Source organism: Lithobates pipiens, unplaced genomic scaffold (assembly GCF_037356315.1).
Source record: "Lithobates pipiens isolate NorthernLeopardFrog02 unplaced genomic scaffold, aLitPip1_a1.2 Scaffold_18, whole genome shotgun sequence".
Classification (NCBI taxonomy): Eukaryota; Metazoa; Chordata; class Amphibia; order Anura; family Ranidae; genus Lithobates; species Lithobates pipiens.
This window is the reverse complement of record NW_027507758.1, coordinates 146,782,797-146,799,845: the sequence shown is the minus strand read 5'-3', so window position 1 is coordinate 146,799,845 and position 17,049 is coordinate 146,782,797. Positions and strand designations below refer to the sequence as shown.

Here is a 17,049-nt window from a genome sequence, read left to right as displayed (position 1 = left end):
GAAATTTCATATGGCTACAGTGTTGCATGACCATGTAATTGTCATTCAAAATGCAACATCCCCCGATTTCATTAGAAACTTTGCAGTAACCTAAGGATAAAGGAGGCCTGGCTGTTCCTAATGCCAGGTTGTATTATCTGGCATCCCAACTTCAGCTACTATACGGATGGAACATTATAGATTGCAAGGATCCCATACAACAAATTATAATTTTCTCAATTGCCAATAGATCCTTATTGCAGTTAATAGTAGCCTACCACTTCTATAATAAATGTATTTATCCTATATTTTATCTGATACATAGGTACATACATAGCTTGTAAATTTTGATTTATGGAAAAACTCTGTCATTTTGCTTCTCAGCTCTGTAATAATGATGCTTTGCAATCATTTGATAAGTTGGCAGAGAAGTATCATTTGTCCAATACATTCTTTTTTCAGCCCCATAGCATTATTATACCAGCCCAACAGCATAAAGTCACAGAGGCTGTGCGGACATGCTACAGGAGATGTCAAAGGCTGTGCAGACATGGTACAGGAGAGCAACAGGAGGTGGTCAGAGGCTACAGAGTGGTCCAGTCTTACCCGGCCGTGATGTGGAGAGGTGCGGGCCGATGTCGAGACAAGCGTCTTACATTTAAAAATAGTGCCGCCGAGTGCCATTATGTCACTGCGCATGCACCCATCTGCCTGAAAATAGCCAAGCGTGTATGGGCTTTCCCGAGTCTGGCTAGCTTTGGAACAGCACATGTGCAGTTGTCATGTCGGCCCGCAGCCATAATTTTTACGAGCTTTGCTGCCCGTAATGGGCATTTATGGGTGATTCGTAAATTAACAGGTGGTTGGCAACACTGGGCCAATGGTCGCAGACACAGCTCAAAACAGCCCCAGGGCAGGTGGCCTATCGGGAAATTTCCCGCTATCACGATAGGCCAGTCCAGCACTGCTTGAGGGTATTTATAAGCTGTCTCAGAGATCAGATCACAGGTAGTCCCTGAGTTATGAATGACCCCTACTTACGTACAGCCTCAATGCCAGTTACTTGTGCTCCAAGCTGGTTCTGGATACCTCCGAGCAGCTATCTTGCAGCGTTGGACACATCCCACACTGCAGTACTACATGTACTGCATTGTCCAGAAGTGCCACATCCCTACACAGGCACAAGTTACACTTAGGCCGCGTACACACGGGCGGACTGTCTGACGGACTTGGTCCGCTGAAACGTGTTTCAGCGGACAATCCGCTCGTGTGTGGGTTTCAGCTGACTTTTTCAGCGGACAGTCTGGCGGAATTCTTTCGGAATTTCCGTAATATTGTCCGTCCAAACTTGGTTTCAGCGGACAGTCCGCTCGTGAGTAGGCTAGTTGGACGGACTAAGTATGGCGCATGCTCAGAAAGGATTTACACGGCCGAAGGTTGCATTGCAGTGTATTGGACGTCGTATTTCTAGTCCAGTCGTACGTGCCGTTCACGTCATCGCGCAAGCTTTCAGCGGACTGTCTGTTCGTCGTGTGTGGTCAAGTCCGTTCATTCAAAAGTAGGACGGACTGTCTGTCGGATTGTCTGACGGACTTAGTTGGATGGATAGTCCGCCCGTGTGTACGCGGCCTTAGCCCTTGTACATACGGTCGGAGATTCCGACAACCAAATCCGTCTGAGTAATTCCGACGGATTAATTCCGGAAGAGGTCCGGAATTGATGTTGCATACACACGGTCGGACTAAATTGTCGGAAAATCCGATTGTACATAACGTGATGAAGTTATTTCGTTACGACGGGACTACGTTCAGGCTAGTAGTCAATAGCTTTGGTCTAAGAATTTGATCTGAGCATGCGTGGCACTTTTTCCGTCAGAGTAGGCTACACATGATCGGAGTATGTCCGATAGGAGCATTTTGTCGGAAAATTTTACCAGCAAGTTGGAAAACTTGGATATTCCGACGGAAACAGTCTGATGCAGACCACACACGGTCGGAATATCCGACAAAACGGTCCGATAGGACACATTCCATCGGAATCTCCGACCGTGTGTACAAGGGCTTACACATGCAGTGTTCCGACTCATACACACATTCCACTTACAAACAAACCTACAGTCCTTATTGTGTTTGTAACTCGGGGACTGCCTGTACTCTCTCTGCAATTGCCTGCAAGGACCATCTTTGTTCAAGGATGACACAATCATGTTCATTTCTGAGCTATGTAAACATTTTTTTGGGATATACTTCTCTTTTGCGCAAAAGGAGTGCAAATACTTTTGCTCTCCTGTGACCCAGAATCAGCCGACAGTGGGCTAAAGCCTACTGTCAGCTGACAACACAGAGCTGCTCCAGGTTCTGGAAAGATTCTGACCATATTGTCAGGCTGCACCCCGCTGCTTGGCTGACAACCAAAGCCAGCTGTGCCTGCTTCCTTCCTTAGCCCAGGAGGAGAGTGGTGACTGAAAGTCACCGATCTCTGTTCCTGAGTAGATCAAGAACTGAATGATCATTGGGCATGCGATTGCTCAGTTCTTGGGCTTAGTGCCAGTGTTCTATAGAGTATTGCCCTCCGTCGAAAAGTGCCTGCTTATGCACAGTACGGAAGGGCACTCCAGCTGATTTCCCGATCAGCTGGCGTGACATCACTATAGCGCATGCGGACATCGCAGGAGCCATTTTTCGACGTGAGATACCATTTGACAGGCAGAATTGAAAGCAACGCAAACAGCAGAAGGAGGCCGTATTTGTCAGAATGTGTCTCGCCGTTGCTGGGCAGGTTTTCAATGTGATTCAAGGTTGGGTTTTGTGTGTGCGTGTGTGTGTGTGTGTGTGTGTGTGTGTGTGTGTGTGTATCGAAGGGTGAGTTTTGTGTGAAGAATGGCGGGTTTTGCCTGTGTCTAAGGGCAGGTTGCAACATAGCCACAACCTGCCCTGCAACAGCGGGCATGTTTACATCGCTTTCAATTGTGCCCGTGAGATGGCATCTCCCGTCGAAAACTGCCTCCTACCATGTGCACATGCGCCATGGTGACGTCGCCAATTGGGAAATCAGCCAGAGTGACCTTCCATACTGCCAATGCGCAGGCACTTTCGACGGCGGGAACTATTCAATAGAACACCAGCAGGGACAGGACATGAAGGTGAGTATGTAGGTTTATTTTTTTATAACCCCATACATCTTCTTTAATGTTTTTAGCTGCATATTAGAAAGTTTGTCTTAAAGTGAATCATTCTATCTTCACATACACATAAAGGTATCTTTTGTATCTGTTCTATCAGCCATTTCAAATCTGCTCTTTCCGTCCTAGCCGACTAAACAGTGCTGTTCCTAATATGTCGATTTTGACTTTGTCAAAAGTCAGCAGCAACTTTCTCATTTCCTTATTAGGCTGGTCATACACTGACCAAATTTCAGCTGGTTCCTCGTGAACTGGCCAAAATAATTTTGTATGTATTGATAGAAAAATGTAAGGAGATGGGCAGAAAATTGTCAGCCAAGTAGTGGCTGCATCCAATCAAATGCAGCCATTGCTCAGCTATTCAGACAGCCAGCGGTGCCAGCTGTCGGACCACAACAGCTACAGCGGGAGATACGTCCATTTGTGCTGTACAGTGGGCTAAATGAAAAATACATATGTGTGTATGGCCAACCTAGCCTAGTACCCCTGCCAGCCGACATATGCAAAGAGTAGCGACATAAAAGGAGGTGATTCTGATATCTAATCTGTTATTTGCAGCCTATCTTCACCTTCACTATGCTGCGCAAGAGGCAAGATGGTAGCCCCCAATATTGGAGTACTGGGCAGAGTTTTTACTTATCAAAATTTTATTATCAAGGTATTTATATGCTAACCATTTACATTTGCCAGTGGCTTCTGCAAACAGTGTGAAATGAAAGGACTGCTGAAGTCCAGATAAGCAGTTTACAGTTAAAATACTTGTATAGTAAATGTTTTATCTTCCACAGTATTTTCAAATCTGTGCCACAAGTTTTGTGATCTATGCTTTCCTGCTAGACTTCAGAGCAGATCATCAACTGGCATACCTCAGCAGCTCTGTTTGGTCCAGAACACTGGGCACACCTCCCTCACAAATTGCGAACTGGGGAAAAAAAAAAAAGCAGCAGCATAATGATAAAATCACTTCCTTAACCACTTGAGGACCGCCATATTGCCATTGTACGTCAGCACAATGGCACAGGCAGGCATAATCACGTACATCTACGTGATTGCCTTCCAGCGGGTGGGGGGTCCCATCGGACCCCCTCCCGCTGGTTACGGCGGTCCGATTCGGTCCAGGAGCGCTCCGTGATGAGGGGATGGCCGTTCGTTTTCGGCCACCCCCTCTGGATCGCTCCTGGCCAATGAGAAGCTTCCTCCCCTGTGTATTGTTTACACAGGAAGGAGGAAGTGATGTCATTCTCCTCGGGGCGGTCTTTTTGACCGGACTACGAGGAGAAGAGTAAAAGTAAGTCTGCACGAACACTACACTGACATGTAGGTACACACAGGCACACAAACCCCCCCCCCGATCGCCCCCCGATCCCCCCCCAGTCACAGTGTCACTGATTGCATTGATCATTTCTTTACTGATCAATGCATTCAGTGTCAGTTGTGACAGTAAAAACTGTCAGGACAGTTAGTGTTAGGTCCAGGGTAGCCCCCTATCACCCCCCAATAAAGATTTAACCCCCTGATTGCCCCTAGAGTTAACCCTTTCACCCCCTTTTGCCAGTGTCACTAAGCGATCATTTTTCTGATCGCTGCATGTGTCGCTAGGTAGCTAGTTATTTTTTTAGGTTCACCGCCAGGTTTTTATATCGCTAGGTACCCCGATATACTACCCAATAATGTTTTTAACCCCCTGATTGCCGCTAGTTAACCCTTTCACCCCCTTTTGCCAGTGTCACTAAGCGATCGTTTTTCTGATCGCTGCATTAGTGTCGCTACAGTCGCTAGGTAGCTAGTTATTTTTTTAGGTTCACCGCCAGGTTTTTATAGCGCTAGGTACCCCGATATACTACCCAATAATGTTTTTAACCCCCTGATTGCCGCTAGTTAACCCTTTCACCCCCTTTTGCCAGTGTCACTAAGCGATCATTTTTCTGATCGCTGCATGTGTCGCTAGGTAGCTAGTTATTTTTTTAGGTTCACCGCCAGGTTTTTATATCGCTAGGTACCCCGATATACTACCCAATAATGTTTTTAACCCCCTGATTGCCGCTAGTTAACCCTTTCACCCCCTTTTGCCAGTGTCACTAAGCGATCGTTTTTCTGATCGCTGCATTAGTGTCGCTACAGTCGCTAGGTAGCTAGTTATTTTTTTAGGTTCACCGCCAGGTTTTTATAGCGCTAGGTACCCCGATATACTACCCAATAATGGTTTTAACCCCCTGATTTCCGCTAGTTAACCCTTTCACCCCCTTTTGCCAGTGTCACTAAGCGATAATTTTTCTGAACGCTGCATCAGTGTCGCTAGTGTCGCTAGGTAGCTAGTTAACTAGGCTCCCAAAAAGTCCCCCACATGTGGTATCCCCGTACTCGGGAGAAGCAGCAGAATTTATTTTGGGGTGTAATTTGACTTCTGCCCATAGCATGTGTGAGCAATATATCATTTAGTGACAACTTTGTGCAAAAAAAAAAAAGTTTGTAATATTCCCGCAACTTTTGGCAAAATATAAAATATTCCATGGACTCAACATGCCTCTCAGTAAATAGCTTGGGGTGTCTACTTTCCAAAATGGGGTCATTTGGGGGGGTTTTGTGCTATTTTGGCATTTTATGGCCTTCGAAACTGTGATAGGTAGTGAGGAGTTAAATCAAAAATTTGCACCCTTAGAAATCCTGAAGGTGGTGATTGGTTTTCGGGGTGCCGTGCGCGACTAGACTCCCAAAAAGTCCCACACATGTGGTATCCCCGTACTCGGGAGAAGCAGCAGAATGTATTTTGGGGTGTCATTTCACATATAACCATGGCATGTGTGAGCAATATATCATTTAGTGACAACTTTTTGTAAAAAAAATTTTTTTTTTTTTTTTTGTCATTATTCAATCCCTTAGGACAAAAAAAATAAATATTCAATGGGCTCAACATACCCATCAGCAATTTCCTTGGGGTGTCTACTTTCCAAAATGGGGTCATTTGGGGGGGTTTTGTACTGCCCTGCCATTTTAGCACCTCAAGAAATGAGATCGGCAGTCATAAATTAAAAGCTGTGTAAATTCCAGAAAATGTACTCTAGTTTGTAGACGCTATAACTTTTGCGCAAACCAAAAAATATACGCTTATTGACATTTTTTTTACTAAAGACATGTGGCTGAATAAATTTTGCCCTCAATGTATGACTAAAATTTAGTTTATTCGATTTTTCTTATAACAAAAAGAAGAAAATATCTTTTTTTTTCAAAATTTTCGCTCTTTTTCCATTTATATCGCAAAAAAAAAAAATCGCAGAGGCAATCAAATACCATCAAAAGAAAGCTCTATTTGTGGGAAGAAAAGGACGCAAATTTCGTTTGGGTGCAATATTGCATGACCGCGCAATTACCAGTTAAAGCAGCGCAGTGCGAAATTGCAAAAAGACCTCTGGTCCTTAAGGTGTTTATTGGTCCGGAGCTGAAGTGGTTAAACTGGCCAATGGGTTGAGTGAAAAAACTGACCCAATTTCCCCATCCACACATTTGAGGTGGATGGGAGAATCCTCCATGCTAAGCAATTGTATTTTTACATCAGGGAGACGGCACTGATCAAATGGCTTTTATCCAACAAGACAGTTGAAAAGTAGTTGATTAGTAAATCAACATCTGTTCAACTGTAGTGGTCAAACATGGATCAATATTCAGTCGATTCATGCTGAATTGGCTCCATTTTTATGCATGTATGGACAGATTTAGTGTTCCCGATCCCAGCACTGGCCCTCACGCTCTGAGTTAGGGTGATGCTGTACAGGAGGCTGATTTACTCGAAGGCCCCTTTTCACACTGGGGCAGCAGAACTTTACCATCGTTTTTGCAGGGGCCTTTTTTTAGCCCCCTGCTAGTGGCCAAAAAGGGTTAAAACTACCGGCAAAGCGGCAATGCCGATTCATTTCAATGGGCAGGAGCGGTATACACCACTCCTTCACCACTCCAAAGATGCTGCTTGCAGGAATTTTTTTTAACGACCTGCCAGCACATCGCCGCAATGTGACAGCCTTCCGGCTTTCACGCAGAGACTGCAGGGGGGGCCATTTTTCAGGTGCTATTTTTAGCCTAAAAGCGCCTGAAAAACACCTCAGTGTGGTAGAGGTTTAAATGCAAGTAACTGCACTGCATTTGCTTCACTTAAAAGCATATTTTACCCATTCCTGAGGTTTGCCCAAACAATATTATAACGTCTTGCCGACCGCCCTATGTACATTCACTGCAGGGCGGTGGCTCCTCCGCGCAGAATCATGCACATGTACGCAATTCTGCACTTCCGGGGTTGGGGGCGCGCACGCTGTGATTGGAGCCAATCAGCGGGTCCGGCAGACTCAATGTCTGCCGGGACTCACTGATCTTTCCTGAGAGAGACAGAACAGCGGCCTGCCAATGTAAACAAGGCAGATCGCCGTTCTGTGTGAAGGAGAGGTAGAAATCTTGTGTTTCTGCTAAGCAGGAACACAGGTCTCTGCCTTCTCTTTGTAAAAGCAAATCCGCCACAGTTAGTAATCACTCCAGCTGAAGTGGTTAATGAACTAAGTTAACTGGGGTTTTTACATCAGCCCATAGTTCAGCTTTAGGTTAAGCAAGTTTATAAAAGACCAACCTCAATGTTTTTTGTCTGTTCTTGCTGGTCCCCGCAGAGTGAATAATAAATGTTAGGTTGTAATACTTACCATCTCCATTCTGTTATGAGAACCTCTTGTCTTCTTGTTTGCAGAGTAGGAGCTGCCTCATTTCTTGGCTGGATGATACACCCAGCCTCATCCAACCACTTTCTGTGACCTCAAACAGTTACTGATACAGCTGCTGTAGTCCTCGTAACTACAGGCAGTAGTGTAACCATGCTGCATGAGTTCACTGGCCTCCAGCTATAAACAGCTATTATTTGCCTCATGCTGGGAAAATGTAGACCTGCAGAGAGAGATCTCTTGTCAAAATGTTCCAACATGAGAACACCATTGAAGCTTGCCTGAAGCTAGTCATAGAAACTTGGCAGATAACGGAAGAGGCCTGGTGGGCAGGAGGTTCTGAGACTTTAAGCCAGTGGTTGAGATTTTTTATATTTTATATTTTTTTTCCAATCATGGCAAGCTGGAATTTTTTACTTAAATAGGAGTTCCACCAAAAAGTGTCTACAAATACTGCAGCTGCTGACTTTTAAAATATGGACACTTACCCTTCAAGGGTGCCCGCGATGCCCTCTCCCAAAGCCGATCTGTCCCTCGGCTCTCAAGTGGATGGCGGTGCCGTCTTCGGTAAGGCAATCAAGAATTGAAGCCTTGCAGCTTCACAGCCTGCTTCCCTAGTACTGCGCATACACGAGTCGGGCTGCGTGTCCCCACTGGTCCCTGATGTCTTCTGGGACCTGTGTGTCTCCAAAAAGACAGTGGGGGGTGACGGAGGAGGGGCCGGACATGGCGTAGATCGCCACCGTGCCTGCGGTGATCTATGTCCAGAAGTGGGAGCAAATACCTGGATTAGACAGGTATCTGCCCCCCCCCCCCCCCGAAAGGTGCCAAATGTGACACCGGAAGGGGGGGGGGGTGGAGGAATCTGATCAGCGGAAGTTCCATTTTTGAGTGGAACACCGTTTTAAAATGACAACACAATTCAGTATTTCTAACATGTGAAATGTGAATTGTGATGGCAGGCCCTCTTTAAATGCTTCAATTTTGGTGTAGATCAGGGGTATTGAATTAAAAATCACAGAGGTCTGTTAAGTAAAATTTTATTCCAGCAAAGGTCTGAATCTCCCTTTTGTGCTATGACTCCTGTTATCGCAGGCCTCCTTTTACTTTACAGCAGTGTCCTCAACCACACTTCAAATCATAATCCTCTCCTCTGCAACAGTGTTCCAAGCCGCCTCTCCCTTTAAATCAGTGTGTTCAGCCCCCGTTCACATCATAGTCCTTCCTCGTCCTCAACAACTGACCCCCACCATCACATCACATTCCCCTACCCACCCCCCCCCACACACATATCACAGTCCCCCTTGTAATCACAGCCACACACACACACACACACACACACACACACACACACACACACACACACACACACACACACACACACACACACACCACAGCCCCCTCCCTTAGGCTCTATTAACATAGTGGGAACATGGGTCCCACTATGGATTTGAAAAGCCTGGTTTCCACATAGGGCAGTCCATTTGCTTGAAGCCCTAGCCCTGAGTCAGGCATGTATTTACTTGCGGGTTTTGTTGTGCAATGTGGCAATATTGCACCGCATTTGGGGTGCCATTCATGATGAATGGCACCTAAACATATGTTGTGCGTATTAGAATCATAGTCCCTACAATTGCAATCACAGCACCCCCTTAAATCACAGTCCACCTCTAAATCACAACCCCCCTCCCACCACCACCTTAACACAGCAGAGAAGAGGGTGGAAGGTGTTGTCCAACGTTTCGAGGATAACAAGTGGGGCTTCAGTTGCTAGAACCAGTGTCCCAGCAACCAATTACCCACTGGTGATTTTAAAAGACTTAAGCAGCTCCCATCCAACGTCTGGACCTTTTAGGTGAGGAGACCTGGGAGGGCGACACCTAGGCTGCTAAGCAGCGTGGTCCAGGTCACGTTCCGCCATTTAGCGATACCTGGCGTAGATAATTCATTATAGGAAAATGCCTTTCAGAACAAACTGAGTAACAAAAGCTTTAAGATTATAAATGCTCATAGATAGTTCAACAAAAAGCAAACGGAACCATTATTTTTACAAAATGTATTTCTTCACTAATTCAACACTTCCTTATCTAGATAATTCTAAATCAAACCATGCATATTCAATACTGATCCTCACCTATCAAAGTAGAAACCACCAAATGCAAAACGACACGCAATAAAGCAATAGGACTTCCTGCCAGTACTCAATAATACTTGCCATTACCATCATGAAATACAAATCTGAGCGAAACGATAAAATATAGCATGTCAACAGCACATACCTATATGAACTTAAATATTATAGTATCCGCCTTCCAGCGTTGTTTCCCTACTGGTAAAAGTGTCAATAGCAAACTCCCTACCTGTGGCTCGGTTGCCACAAAGTATAGCAAAAAAGTAGTAAAATGAATGTAAGAGCAATGAGGGACAATCATCCTTTAATGCTCTCAAAGGGCAAGCAAATATTGCAACTTGGGAACCTATTTAGGTAATTTGAGTTGGGTTGAAAAACAAAAAAAAAAAAAAACTTGGGATGAATTTTGTGAATACAGTGTGCTTTGCAGTCCAGATTTCCACCGAAATTTTGAAATACGTTGGCATTTGTATATAACTGGCCCCAAAGCTTCAGTTGCAATGCATTGCTTGCACATCACCAGCTACGTAGGCAAACCCTAGCAAAAATTGCTTTAATACGCTACTAACACGTAACCAAAAATAGCGAATATTTAATATTTATTTTCACAGGTATGTGCTTATGAGAGCTTCACACTGTCATGTTTTCATTTTCAGGCAAATTCTACCAAGTTCAATGTCTCACTACTGAAACTGCTTCCGATATTGCAAAAAGAAGGCACATGAAAATCAAGACAAACAAATACAATAACAATAACCCAATCTACACTACTGGTCAATTCCTCCAAGACAGCCAAACTACTAGACATCATAAACTACTAATAGTCTCAGATCAATGTAAACTATACCACTGGAGATTGGCACTGAAGCTGGCACAACACATCATGAAGAAAATACAGAACTCTTTAACAAAATGAAACATGCAAAATTAAGGTTACAGGTTTCTCATGAAATATTCAAACCTGACTAGTTCGATATGGGGCACTTCAATACCCTGATGTTGACCCTGGAAAAAATGACAGATTGGATTAGTCATGGGATCTAGTTAACATTTTTAAATGTTTTCCTCTTGCTCTACCAAGATAACTTATAAAGGCATCATAGCAAAGTCTACTGTGTGTCATATTCTTGCTCACACTGCACACTACACCGACAACAGTAATCACAAAGATTTTGTAATACTGCATGTGGATTACTATTGGCAAACAAAAAAAACCCCAAAGGGTAGCATACTTGCACATGGGCACATTTACTGTGGTTGACTGAACAGCTGCAGGGAGACCAAGACTATTTATTTTTTGTCTAGCTTGTATTTGGCAATTTTCCCCATAAGGGTGTTTTCACACCGAGGCGTCAGCGGTAAAGCGTCGCTATTTTTAGCGGCGCTTTACCGTTGTTTTAGTGCTGCTATTCAGCCACTAGCAGGGCCCCGCTAGTGGCCTAAAAATGGGATAAAACCTCCGGCAGAGCTGCCCCATTGATTTCAATGGGCAGGGGCGATTTAGGAGCGGTGTATACACCGCTCCAAAGTTCCTGTTTGCAGGACTTTTTTTACCGTCCTGCAAGCGCACCGCTCCAGTGTAAAAGTACTCAGACTTTCACAGTGGAAGGACAGGAAAGGCTCTTTACAGGTGCTATGCAGGCGCTATCTTTGGTGCTATAGCGCCTGTAAAGCGCCTCAGTGTAAAAGCAGTCTCAGCATCTATGTCTGGTTTCTGGACTTCAGAGGTAATTCTATAAAGATACCTGTATGCATATGCTGCAGTTGATATTTGGACATTCATTTCAGTATGGCACAGCAGCACTTGTTTATCAGCAAGCAAATTACATTTGGGCAAATATCTGAAAGGCTGGGTTCACACTGGTACTACATACACTTGACTTTAGAAGCACATGTCGATGTGTGTAAATCAATGATTTCCTATGAGAGCCATCTTAACTGGTCCGACTTTGAAAAACGTTCCTGCACTACTTTGGTCCTACGTCAGCCCATTGAATATCATTGAAGTTGGATCAAAGTAGGATCCTTGTCCTAACCAGCTGAAGGATGACAGTCGTACAACAGTCCTGTCGTACCCGTGTGAACACGGCCTAAGGCCTCATTCACACATGTGAACAGGGCCATCAGCAGATTCCTTCAGCAAGAATATATAGAATTCCAAGGCTGGAATCACAGGTGGTTTCAAAAATCTGTGGTCAGGTAGCCTGTACAAAGCATTGACAGGCTGACTGGGGTCATTGCTGTCTGCATGTAACCACACAACTAGTGGTTACCTGTGGTAAGAGACAAATGATAAGCATTGGATGTGTGGATAGATGTGGACAGTCACAGCTCCTATCAGCCTGTCATTGCTTTGTACAGACTTCTTAAGTTCAGCTGTTTACAACCACCTGTGATTTGAGACTCATGGATACTAACATTGCTTTGCAGATGCCCAGACTGCTGACAAGATGTTCATGCGCTGCCATATGTCATTATATGAAGAACAGAACGCCAAAAGACAACTGACTTGAACAACTTTGAGGCTGGGTTCACACCCCCAGTGGATGCGGCTCGCAGCAGGTGTCCGGTGCCTCCTTATTCTCCGTTTCAGAGACAAATCAGGGCTGAATTTTTGCCTGAATTGGGCCCTGAAACAGAGCCAAAGACACACAGTACAAGCCACTCCACAGATATGTGAATCAGCTCCAAATACAGCCGGTCACAATCTCCTGTCAGGCAAATTGGATCACATGGGTTTACACCGAATACGGATGTGGCGCACAGCAAGGGTCCGGTGTGTCCCTGTTCTGTTTCAGGCCCAAATTTTTGCCTAGGCTCTCAATATCCTGTCATGCGAATTGGATGCGGGAAAGTGCATTTAATTCGCAGAAGTATGAATCCAGCCTGAGAGTATGTAAGGGCATTTGCATTTGGGACAAACTTTTGCTGGCGAGTTCACCTCTACTTTAACCACTTCAATTTCAGGCACTTTGACCCCCTTCCTGCCCAGGACAATTTTCAGCAATCAGTTCTGTCGCAATTTGAATGACAACTGTACCCGTAACAAATTATACTTTTTTCCCACAAATAGGAGCATTCTTTTGTTGGTGTAAAATCACCACATTTTTTTTATATTTTGCAAAATAAACAAATAGACCTAAAAAGTTGAAAAAAAATAAACAAACAAAAAATAAACGTGTTTTTCTTGGTTTCTGTTATAACATTTTGCAAATAAATAATCGTTTGTCATAAATTTAGGCCAAACTGTATTCTGCTACATTTCTATGGTGAAAATAACCCAAATCAGTGTTTATTATTTAGTCTGCAGCAAAGTTATAGAGCCTAAGGCCCACAAACTATGGTATACATATCTGAAAATTGATTAGTCCTGATGTACTGACGGCCTATCTTATTTATTGAGGCCCAAAAACACCAGGACAGCACAAATATCCCCTAAAAGAACCCTTTTTGGAAAATAGTCAGTCTTATGCTCCATACACAAGGTCGGACATTCCGGCCACAAAATCTGTCGGATTTTTTTCTGACGGATTTTGGCCGAAACTTGTCTTGCATACACACAGTCGCACAAAGTTGTCAGAAAACCCGATCGTTCGGAACGAGGTGACGTACAAAAACATATGACGGGACTACGTAGTGGCCAGTAGCCAATAGCTTTCGTCTCCAAATTTTTTCTGAGCATGCGTGGCACTTTGTGCGTCGGAATTCTCTACATACAATCGGAAAAAGTCTAATCGGATTTTGTTGTCGGAAAATTTTAGATCAAACTTTTTCAGTCAGGAAATTTCAACAGAAAAAGTCCAATAGAGCACACACACGATCGGATTTTCCGACAACATAATCCGATCTGACTTTTTCCGTCGGAATTTCCGACCATGTGTATGGGGCATAAGGTGGTGCGCGTTCTAGGACGTCATATGACGTTCACTGACTAGGAAGATCCCGCCTAGCCATCATTTGTCAATAGGCTGGGTGGGAGCTGGTTAAAGTGGAACTGGTTTTTTTTTATAACCCTCTGAAATTGCAAGCCAAAAATAGTGCATGCATGCACACAAGTAAAGTTGTTTTGTGGCGTTTCCAGAAGGTCTTCCAGCAGCTGTGTAGGAACTGTGACTCTCTATAACCTGGCTTCATCTCTGCTGGCTGAACAGTCCAGAGACCATAGTCTCCCTCTAACCTTTCTCTTAGTATGCCATTATGCTCCTATATTTTAATGCTGTGTAAGCTGCATTTTTTATTCCCCTCCCACCCAACCACAGAATCCCTTTAACAAGGTGTTCACATCCAGGAGCAGAAAGGATCAGCCGATCACATAACCACTGTGATTAGCCGTCACACGAATATGGGAGCCCATCCCACCCGAATATGGGAGCCCATCCCACCCTCTTCTAATCATTAATAGAGTGCAAGAGCTGTCTTTGACAACTCAGCCATTGTGCTAGGAGCATGCTCAGTCTCACCACAGAAAGCTTTGATGCCTGTGGACTTGTGTGTGCATTGAAAATAATTCAAATAACTATCTATATATAAATTACAGTATGTGTGGACAACCAAACTTATCTGCAATTAGTAAAAAACGTTCCTCCAGCTTACAGCATCTTTGACAAGTACTGAAAATACAGTTCTTAAAGAGGAACTGCAGTCTGCTCACATAATTTGTATGCATTTGCATATTATTTAATATATACTGGGATTCTGTACTTGCCAAATATGCTGCAGAAATCTCCCTCTACTGAGTCTGGCTGCAACCATTTTAACTGTGGGCAGCTGAAGCTGCTGCCTGTTCACTTCCTGGATTTACACAGAGGCACACCTCCAGCTCTGCAGCCTGGAAGCTCTCATTGGCTCTCCTATGACTCCCCCCCCCCCCTCCCTTCCTGGCAAACTCTCACAAGAGTGAGAGAAAGCTGTACATGAGGTCATAAGCCTAGGCTTTTTACCAGACAAGAAACCGCAAGTGGGCTGTGTAAGGTATTTACTGGCAGAAGAATAATGTTTTACTATCCACAGTTAAAACAAGGGCAGAAGGTCCGCTTTAAGACAACCTCCAGCTCGGGTACATAAAACACAGTTCTTAATAGGTGTCCTTGTCACATTTAACAAGCTGCTAGCAGGTTTCAGCACTACTTGAAACTAGATTTGCCCCTCGTACAACCTAATCAATCCTGTAAGGTTTTCTGTTTTCCACCAGCCAGCTCCCTTGGCAGGGCCATTTCCAGGTGTGGGGGATCACAAACCCAGCATGGCAGATGGGCCCCTCAACAGTCTGTCTTCTACCATCCCCTCACACTAAAAACACTGTTGGATCCTGAAAGAATTCTGATGCTAAACAGCCAATAGGAAGTGTCCATGACATGCAGCGAGTGACGTGAACACCCAAAAAAGGCCCCACCAGGTGACGGAAGTCTCAGGTCTGGAGCATCACATGACTGCAACTTTAAAGAAAAAGGGCGTTTAATACAGCAATCAGTTGGAAAGGCATAGAAGCTGGATTTTTTTTTGGGGGGGGGACGACGACACATTGTGATAACTTTTGTGAATTGAATTTACCTAAAAAAACACAGCAAGAATCATTAATAAAAAAACATGAATGTTGTAAATTTGGCAGTTCCTTTGGGTAAAGTTAGAAAAGACTTTTGATGGTTAAATTGGGAAAAAGTTCTGGATAAAAACTACTGCATGCATAATGCTTAGAAAACCAATTGCTTCATACTGTACGAAAGGGAACAGACCAAATCTAAAGCAACAGGCTGTTAACTTTCACCAATTCTGGCCCAACTGGCACAAACAGTGAGGGGAAAAAAGTATTTGACCCGCTGCTGAATTTGTACATTTTCCCACTGACAAAGAAATGATCAGTCTATACTTTTAATGGTAGGTTTATTTTAACAATGACAGACAGAATAACAAAAATATCCAGAAAAACGCATTTTAAAAATATATAAATTGATTTGTATTTTAAATGAGTGAAATAAGTATTTGATCCCCTATCAATCAGCAAGATTTCTGGCTCCCAGGTGTCTTCTACACTGCTAACCAGCTGAGATTAGGAGCACTCTCAAAGGGAGTGCTCCTAATCTCAGCTGGTTACCTGTCCACATAAGCAATCAGATTCCAATCTCTCCACCATGGCCAAAACCAAGGAGCTGTCCAATCATGTCAGGGACAAGATTGTAGACTTACACAAGGCTGAAATGGGCTACAAGATCATCGTCAAACAGCTCGTGAGAGGGTGACAACAGTTGATGCGATTATTCGCAAATGGAAGAAACACAAAATAACTGTGTATCTCCCTCCGTCTGGGGCTCCATGCAAGATCTCACCTTGTGAAGTTTTAATGATCACGAGAACGGTGAGAAATCAGCCCAGTACTACACGGGAGAATCTTGTCAATGATCTCAAGGCAGCTGCAGTCATAGTCACCAAGAAAACAATTGGTAACACAATGCGCTATGAAGGACTGAAATCCTGCAGTGCCCACAAGGTCCCCCTGCTCAAGAAAGCATGTACAGACCCGTCTGAAGTTTGCTAATGAACAACTGAATGAAAGTGTTGTGATCAGATGAGACAAAAATCAAGCTCTTTGGTATCAACTCAACTCGTCATGTTTGGAGGAGGAGGAATGCTGCCTATAACCCCAAGAACACCATCCGCACCATCAAACATAGAGATGAAAACATTACGGTTTGGGGGTGTTTTCCGCTAAGGGGATAGGACAACTTCACCGCATCAAAAGGGACAATGGACGGAGCCATGTAGCATCAAATCTTGGGTGAGAACCTCCTTGCCTTAATCAGGGCATTAAAAATGGGTCGTGGATGGGTATTCCAGCATGGCAATGACCAAAAACACACAGCCAAGGCAACAAAAGAGTGGCTGAAGAAGAAGCACATTAAAATCCTGGAGTGGCCTAGCCAGTCTCTAGACCAGTGATGGCGAACCTTGACACCCCAGATGTTTTGGAACTACATTTCCCATGATGCTTATGCACTCTAGTGTAGGTGAGCATCATGGGAAATGTAGTTCCAAAACATCTGGGGTGCCAAGGTTCGCCATCACTGCTC

At 44.2% G+C, this 17,049-nt stretch overlaps 1 protein-coding gene across 7 annotated transcripts in view; it reads right to left on the bottom strand.

The window, feature by feature from the left end:
• The window catches only part of SCAF8 (SR-related CTD associated factor 8), a 315,849-nt gene that overhangs the window by 285,043 nt on the left and 13,757 nt on the right, over nucleotides 1-17,049 (bottom strand). Inside the window, exon 2 of one of the 7 annotated variants that reach the window (XM_077486236.1) lies at nucleotides 10,947-10,990. The exons of the other annotated variants lie outside the window; for them this stretch is intronic. The gene's annotated coding sequence lies outside the window, so the exon portion shown is untranslated. The remainder of the gene's footprint in view (nucleotides 1-10,946; nucleotides 10,991-17,049) is intronic. 7 annotated transcript variants of the gene reach the window in all.